The sequence below is a fragment of the Podarcis muralis genome, chromosome 6 (genome assembly GCF_964188315.1).
Source record: "Podarcis muralis chromosome 6, rPodMur119.hap1.1, whole genome shotgun sequence".
Lineage (NCBI taxonomy): Eukaryota > Metazoa > Chordata > Lepidosauria > Squamata > Lacertidae > Podarcis > Podarcis muralis.
The window spans coordinates 43598242-43607014 of NC_135660.1; the positions used below are offsets into that span (position 1 = coordinate 43598242).

General features: G+C 43.5%; 1 pseudogene; it reads right to left on the minus strand.

Moving 5' to 3' along the window:
* Window positions 1-7446: 7446 nt before the first annotated feature.
* On the minus strand, window positions 7447-7936 carry LOC114596827 (small ribosomal subunit protein uS9 pseudogene; annotated as a pseudogene).
* Between the last annotated feature and the right edge of the window lie 837 nt (window positions 7937-8773).

Genomic DNA, 8773 nt, shown 5'->3' on the forward strand with positions numbered 1-8773 from the left:
TCTTTTTTATTCTATATGGTTGAGATGCTCTAAAATAATATTTTAAGAGATGCTCTTAAAATAATAAACACTTGGCTATTCTTCTGTTTTAAGGCTTTGTGCCCCTAGACTGCTGATATAATAATAATAATAATAATAATAATAATAATAATAATAATAATAATAAAAAATACCCTGCCCGTCTGGCTGGGTTGCCCCAGCTACTTTTGCATCTGTTTCAGTGAGGAGTAAAGTTGAGCATACAAACTAGTTTCAACTGGACTATTGTAATGCAATATGTGTGGAGTGGCTCATTAAGATACTGTAGTTCAGAAATTTCAGTTGGTCCAAATGTAGCATTGTGATGGGTGTTACATTATAAACAGGAGTATAGCCAAGTGTTTGCTTTTAAAATGCATTACGCTCCAAGCCACAGAAAGCTTAATCTGCTGGTTCCCGCATATCAAGCTTTAGCTAAAGGCGTAAGAATGAATAACGTGAGTGACTTTTGTTCTGGTCAGTTAACAACCAAATTGTTATGGTGGCAAAGCATGCTGTTACAGTGACAATAAGAGCAAGAAACAAAATATCATGGATTGCAATGAAGATGTGCCAATGCAGCTGAACTCATGGGTCTTGGGGTGGTGACAAACCCCTTCTTCCCTGACCAAGCTTCTGCTGTCACTGGGAAGTGGACCCCACATTTGCACCCAGAGCAGAATAGTGAAGACATCATCTCTGATGCCTTTTAGGTGCTTGTTGAAAACATCCCTCATTCAACAAACCTTCTGTGTGGAGATTATTACCCCAGCTGGCATCTGTATTGGATTTGAAATTGATTTTATAAATGCAACTGTTTTGTATCTGTTTTCCTTGCATTGTAAATTGGTTTGAGGTGCCTCATAGGCATAAATGAAATAAATAATCCAAGAGCAACAGTAATAAAAATGGAACTTTTCATTCCATTCATTTGCTCTGCTCCGACTTATTCTCCCTAATGCCGTGGATTATTTATGTACAAGAAAGACTAAGGAAACGATAAATCAGAGACTACAATTAGCATGAGTAATTTTACAAGCAAAGAAGATCTATTGCAATTCTGCTTCCACTGCACACAGGAGCCAGATGCACAGCTACAAGCTCTTAAATGGTCTTGCTCAGAATGGGTTGCACAGATGGGAAACCTGTGGCCCTCCAGATGTTGCGGGCTTCAGTTCCCATCATGCCAATACTCAGGGGTGGTGGGAGTTGGAGTCTAGCAACATCTGGCGGGCCACAGGTTCCCCATCCTTGCTGGGATAGGACAAGTGATGCTTCAGTATTTGGCTTTTGATGACTGAGGTTGTCCAAGGTAAATTGAAATTGGGGGTGCCCAGATTGGATCGCCTAGATGCTAGAGGAAAGAACAGTCATTGATTCACCAGGGAAAGTTGTTCATGGACTAAGGGGCAGAAAAGACACACTGTCAGGAGAACAATGGCATAAAACATCTGGTTAACTGGGGTAGAAGATGAATTTATTTGAATAACAGGAAACAGTAGGAGGGAAAATTAAATATCAACTCCCTTCCTTTTAGAAAAAGAAGCTGTATGTGTGAGTGGGAGAGGGAGAGAGATGGCCATATACCAAGTGGAACCAAGTTGTATCCCAAGCCCTCTTCATTCCACAGAAACACCCCCAACCTCAGCAAAGTGCCCAAGTTTCCATAGAACTCAAACTCTGCATTGTTGGAGCTGAAGGGAAGCAGCAAATAGAAATCAATCTCCATATGGAGACATCTAAAAGCCAAAGGAGCAAAGGACCACTGAACTATTCTCTCACACACCACATTGTGCATGCTAGGAACAGCTGGGCCATGTTGTCGTTCTTGTTTTAGAACAGCAGTTAGGTTTCCAGGTTAAAGAAATGCTCTCTCCCTCCAACAATCACTTTTATATTTTATTATTTATCATCATCATTATTCACAAATGGGGTAGGATGAATAGGCTTCTTGCAGTTTGCAAATATCATCTACAAATGGTTGCTTCTTGATAAATATTTAACAGTGCAATCCTAACCATGCCTGCCCAGAAGTAAGTCATGTTTAATTCATTGGGGGTTATTCCCAGGTAAAGGGGGTAAGGTTTGCAGTCTTAGTTTGTATTCCTTTACTTTGATAGGTTATATCTGATCAGTAGCAACTGCAATTAATTCATTTCATTATTATTTCACATTTACAGAGTTATCGAGGCCTTTTTGTATTTTTAATGAGAACATTTGTTCTCACTTGGCTTTGTAAACATTAAAGTAGAAAAGAAATCTCACCTTAAAGTCAGAAGATTTTAATTGTACTAACATACAATTAAATACTGTGTTGAAATTACACTGGCTGACGTGCTTTAGGATTTAGCAGAAACCATAGACACAACGCCAGATATGCTGATGGCAGAATATTTATGCTGGCAGCAGAACACAAGGCTGGAGAAGCCATTTCACCAGCAAATATACGGTGGAGGAACAGCTGAACCAGGAGGAGAAGGACATGGGCAGGATAGGGCCACACTTATGCCAAACCCCAGACCCCAAGTGATTGCATAACTTTACACCAGCCTCAGACCTGGTGCAAAAAAATGTCCCTCCCAAGGACTTGAGTGGGAAGAGAGATTAAAAGAAGAAAAGTAGCCAACCCTCATCATCAATGTTGCAATGTCAGGGCACTGGATGTGTCAGGAGGGGAAAACCTGTGGCCCTCCAGATCCCATCACCTTTGACCATTGGGCATGCTGGCTGGGGCTGATGGGTGCTGGAGTCCAACAACAGCTAGAGAGCCACATGTTCCTCACTACTGGGATATGGTGAAACTCAGCACCCAGTCATGTACCACTACATGTATATAAACTCCACACAGGAAGACCATAATGAGATCCTGATAGGGTGCACACTAGCCTCATGTTGTGTACACCATGAAGCAGAGTCTGATAATGGGTATCTTTGGAGAAAGGACACTTTGCACCCTGGTCTCAGAACCACTGCTTTCTTGAATACCCTGTTCTATGTAGATAGATTAACTCATCCTGTCCAAAAGCAGACTTCTTAAACCTTTAGCAGGTGTGTGACAAAAAGGAACTCTGCTGATAAAGTTTTCCTCGTCATTCTGTTTGATGCCAAGATAATGTTTTACATGCTACATTTGGAAGCACAACGTGACCTTTCCAAGAAAATGTGAGCAACTCAAATTTTATTGAGCAGCCCAGAGGACTCCCCAGGAGAGGGAAGAGGAGAGGAAGCTGAAGGAACACTCCATAGCTGTCAACGTTTCCCTTTTTTAAAGGGAAATTCCCTTATTCCGAATAGGATTCATCGCAAGAAAAGGGAAAAGTTGACAGCTATGCACTCCACAAGGGAGGGTGTTTGAAAAAGGATGAGAGGCTGCCAGCTCTGCAGGCAAGGGGTGACATAACTGGGCTCCTGAGCCCCACAGGGGTGCCGCAGAAAGAATGCAGTTGGTCAAGGGCGCAATGGACTCAAAAAGGTCGAAAACCTCTGCCTTACAGCATAAATCTACAAATGTCTACCTGACTTCAGTGGGGTTTACGCCCAGATAAGTGAACACAGGGTTGCAGCCTTAACAGCATAGTAAGGACATGATAACTCTGGGAGACTTCATATATAGTTATATGATTACAAGTAGATAAAACGGAAAATCTGCTGTTGTTCCCCAGGGACTTGAGTTGAGAGAGATGCCACCTCTGTTCATAGTGGTAAAATACAGCTACCATGACTAGCAGACATTGATAGCTTTCTGCATGAAGTAGCCTTCTCATTCATGTAGAAGGATACTGCTGAAGCAGAGAGGAGTCAGAAGTGACTATGCAATGAGAAATGTAGTTAGTTTTCTACCATCTGACAAGATGAGGCATCAGGTATGTGTCAGGATGGAATGGTACTGAAGACAGGGAATGACCTCAGCAGATCTGGCACGATCGGAAAAGTCCCAGTGCATGCAGGCCAGACCTAGTCTGTGAACCAAATGTTTGGTTTTCCCAGTCCTAGCTCAAAACTCTAACTACTATAGCACACTGCCTTAAACAAAGCAAAACAAAAAAGTGTAGATATGCATTCACTCATGTCCTGTTTTTTCTTTCTTTCTGTTGTTGAGATCCTGCATTCCCACATTACAGAGGGAAACAAAGAAATACCCACAGCTGCTTTTTCTACATAGACTTTCAGAACCCAAGCAGAATGCCCAATGGAGCTTGATACTATAAGAGTTGCTGGCAAACTGCACAGACCTCAGACCCAAACTCTATGGATTCATTTGCTGTCCCAGGTAAATGTTGCAAATCCTGTAACCTCAGGCTCCCATGACCAACCCAGGAGGGATTAGGAGCTGTAGACAGCAGGGCAGTTACTCATCCCCTTAATTCCTTGTTTGTTTTGTTTATCCAGCGTACCTCCTTCAGACCCCATTAAGGAACCCTATTAGCCTGCTAATAGCAAAACAAGTTAGCCCCCTCCATCCTGTCCTATAACATATATATCCCCAAGCAGTGGGATATGCAAGCTAGATACAGATTGTGGGTGAGTGGGTAAAGAGTTTGGTACTGGTTTGGTTAGCTAATGCCTTGGAATGTATTGAGTGGTGCTTGTCCAGGCACTGACTCCTGTACTAGCAAATCACTTTGAATTCCATTGCAAAGCCTCCAAGGTCCTTGCAAGATTGCACCCTGTCCCTGCACCCCATGCCTCATCAGACTTACAGGCTGAATAATTGACAGGTTGTTACGTTTTGAGGCTTCCGCTCAGCCCTCCCCAGGATTAATAATGGCATCTGTGGCAAGTGGGGAAGCTGGATGTGTTCCATTGTTTGCCCACTTCCTACCTGTTTGGTGCTGACATGCTGTGACTTTTCCTACCTCGTGTGTTTTCTCCTAGAGCTACATTCTTAACACCAGGCAGGAATGCTCCGATTCATAGCAAAGTGCTACTAAGCGGTGTTAAGCAACAAATTTAATGTGTGCAAGTCTTTATGGGTTCAGAAACAATGGAAGGTTCTACAGCAACATGGACTTTCCTACAAGAACCGGGATGGCACAACACAAAGTGGAGGAAACTGATCCAAACGACAAACAGATGTGAGGATGATTTCTACTGCCACTTGTTGCTGTGGCAAAATATCTATAGGAAGCATATTGTTGTTGGCATCTGTCTGTCAAGTAAGACAGGCACAGTTATGGGAGCAGTTACACCTGTTGAATTTCTGCTTGCCATGCAGCTCTTTTAAAGGTCCAGAGCCTCTGTCAGGAATAAAAGTGGCAACCATTGATAACACATTCTTTGTAAGTCTACCAGACAGAGCCCACATTCAGGCATTAGGTGAATGGCCCAGGCTGGACAGATCAATGTGTTTGCTCAGCCACTCTCTCTTCCTGGGACTCCCTTTCCCCTGCCTTGCTGTGATCAGCTCCCTGGTGGTTTCTTTTATCAACGGCCGAAATCCTTGTTTTCTTAGTTGCTTGTACTAGTAGCTCTATCAGCATTAACCCTTGACCTCAGAATGTAGCTTCTTCCCCCTTCTTCCCACAATTATGTTTACAGAGCATTTTTTTCCTGGTCCTTAGTGAGAGAGATTACCTTGTGAGTCATGCAGCAAGGGTCCATTTGCCCTGCAACTTAGCTGACATATGCAGAGGTGATGCAAAGGTATTTAAAATAGTGCTGAACGGTTTTTCACAGTAAGGTTCATATTTGTGATTGGAATTACTTAAAATTTGGATAAGTCCTAAGAAAACCAAAACACAGCCCTGGCAAACAGGCAGACAACAGGCAAAGCTGTCCTCTGATTTTCTTTGCTGCAAACACGGTGTGTGTGTGTGTGTGTGTGTGTGTGTGTGTGTTTGTCTTTGTGTCTTCTGTTGGACAAAAGAAATGGCCAACTAGCAATGATCCAGCTTCAACCACACAAATGTGGAGGTTTGATTTGGACACACACCCCCTCAAACACCAGGTTTTGACAATTTAAAAAGGCTAAGAAATACATTTCACAACAAACTTCCATAGGCAACAGCCTACTTTGTCAGATGCATGGAATCTGGAAGTTGTAGGATCACCAAGCTTTTCCACAGTTTGGTGCATGTAACTGCTTCTGCTCATTTTATTATTGCCTCAGCATCTTCCTCTCTGATAATCATATCCAACACAACACACACACACACACACACACACACACACACACACACACCCTCTGGTCTTCTAAAGGGGGAGAAGACACAAGGGAAAATATTTTACTTCTGCTATATATACCCAATTGGACGTTTCTAAGATAGATGGGGCCTATCCTGGACTGAGAGGAGGGTAGGAATTAATCAGCAAATGTGCTGGCAACGATCTGCTCCAAAATACACTGGAGCATGTCCAAGCAGTACACATTTGGCACTTTGAGATGGAGCACGGCTGGCCTCAACATTCCATGGCAGCCTTTGGCTTTGGAGGATGGTGGTAGCGTACCAGATACAGCCAATGTGGGGAAAACAGGTGTCTGATGAGTTGCAGAGTAGTTAAGAAGAAAAGTTCAGCTATTAATCAGAGATTGGACTTAACTGATAGATGGGAAGAAGCAGTTGACTTCTCCTGTGTTCTTTGGCTGAGAATTATCTCCATGGCCTCATTAGCCTATCCTGATGATGATATGGCTTGGACTGGAAATCAGGAGATAATGCATTTCCATGTTCTATAGTTCTGGGTAAACCTAGATAATTTCCTTATGCTCTTTGAGCCACAGAGTACAGTAAGCTCAAGATTCCTTAAGTTGCATTAGTTAGACTGAACAGTTAACCACCCTGCCATACTTCCCATTAGGGCGGTTTAAGAGTGGTAAGGCTTTCCCCATCCTTTTCATTGTATGCTTATGGAACAGTATTGTAATTAATGCTGCTGATTGTGATTACAGAACCATGGTGGTTATTTTAGATAAAAGGTAAAGGTAAAGGGTCCCCTGACCGTTAGGTCCAGTCGCGGACGACTCTGGGGTTGCAGCGCTCATCTCGCTTTACTGGCTGAGATTGCTGGCGTACAGCTTCTGGGTCATGTGGCTAGCATGACTAAGCCACTTCTGGCAAACTAGAAATGCCATTTACCTTCCTGCCAGAGCGGTACCTATTTATCTACTTGCACTTTGATGTGCTTTCAAACTGCTAGGTTGGCAGGAGCAGGGACCGAGCAACGGGAGCTCACCCCGTCACAGGGATTTGAACCACCGACCTTCTGATCGGCAAGCCCTAGGCTCTGTTTAAAAGCAATAACCACCCATTCCGTTCCCTACCCACTAAAAAAAAAAGGGGGGGGGGAGCTCAGAGAGCAGTTACAGCACATACACCCCCTCTAGTGGTGGTTAATAGATTACTCATAGATAGTGATGTACCCTTACCTCTCTGGTAGTAGTTGTTGTTGTTTTCAGTTTTCTCCATCTTTATTTAAAATACTGAACAAATGCATAGTTTTCTTTTAATGGTAAGACTTCTGGTAACAAGCATGAGCACCAGGTCCACCAAACTTCTTGGATTCACAACGACGAGGATCAGTAACCAAAAGGATCCTATCGTACTGGATAAGGATATCCATTATCTCCTTCTTGGAAGCTTCATCAACATATTTCTGGTAATAAGCCACCAGCGCTTTGGAAATAGACTGCCGAATTGCATATATTTGTGCTATGTGACCTCCACCCTTCACACAGACTCTGATGTCGACTCCTGCAAAGCGCTCCTTGCCCAAAAGGAGAACTGGTTCAAGCAGTTTGTACTGCAGAGTTCTGGGCTCTATCATTTCCAGAGGCCTTCCATTCACCTTAATGAGGCCATTTCCTCTTTTGCAGTGAGCAACTGCAGTAGTTGTTTTCTTCCTGCCGAAGACCTGCACGCTCTGGAGGGGTCCCTTAGCCGGCATGGCGCCTTGCCGTCAGTGAGAGCGGAAGAGAAAAGCTCTGGTAGCTGGTAGAGCCAAGTACAAGTTAGGTTCATTCCTGCCTCCCTTGCTCAAGTTGTGATTGTGGCCATATTATTTTTCTGTTGCAAGGCTGTATCATTTTATCTCCTTTTAGGAGACCTTATTTGATCAAACCCAGAACACTTCCCAGATGTAGTGTTAGACCACACATAAACTGAGCAGGCACCCTGTTAGATTTCCCACTGTGCTGCCCAAAGTGCCCACCAGTATAGCTGCATCAGATGCTCGTGGGCATTGCACAAATTTAACATGGTTGCCATCTAGTGCCAATCAAAGCCAAAGAGCTTCCTGGCTCCCATACAAGCAGCACCTGCTAAGGGTGACTCACTGGCACTGTGTATGCAGAGCCTTTTGACAGCAGCTGAGATATCGAGAGAGGCGTAGGTGACACTGGGTGCCCCTATGGCTTCTGGACAAGCTGTGCCAGGGAGGGGGCACTTATACATCACACCCCAGAAAGGACACAAATTTGTATAAAATGTACCCATGCTGATTTATATTGAGAGATACAAATTTAGAAATAATAAGCACTTTGAAATACTTGCTAGAATTTAAACAGAAGTACAATACAGCTCAGCATAGCGTAGGAGACTGTGACCAGATTACCCGTGTACTTGCTTTGGCCATATTTGTAGAATAAAGCACTATTAAACCATTTTAACAGTTAAGGGTTTCACCAGAGAATAGGAAACCCCTATTCCCTCCAGAGTGGTTTAACAATCAATCTGGCACTCTGGGAATTGTAGTTCTGTGAGGCGAATAGGGGCCTCCTAACAATGCTCAACACCCTCAATAAACTACAACTCCCAAG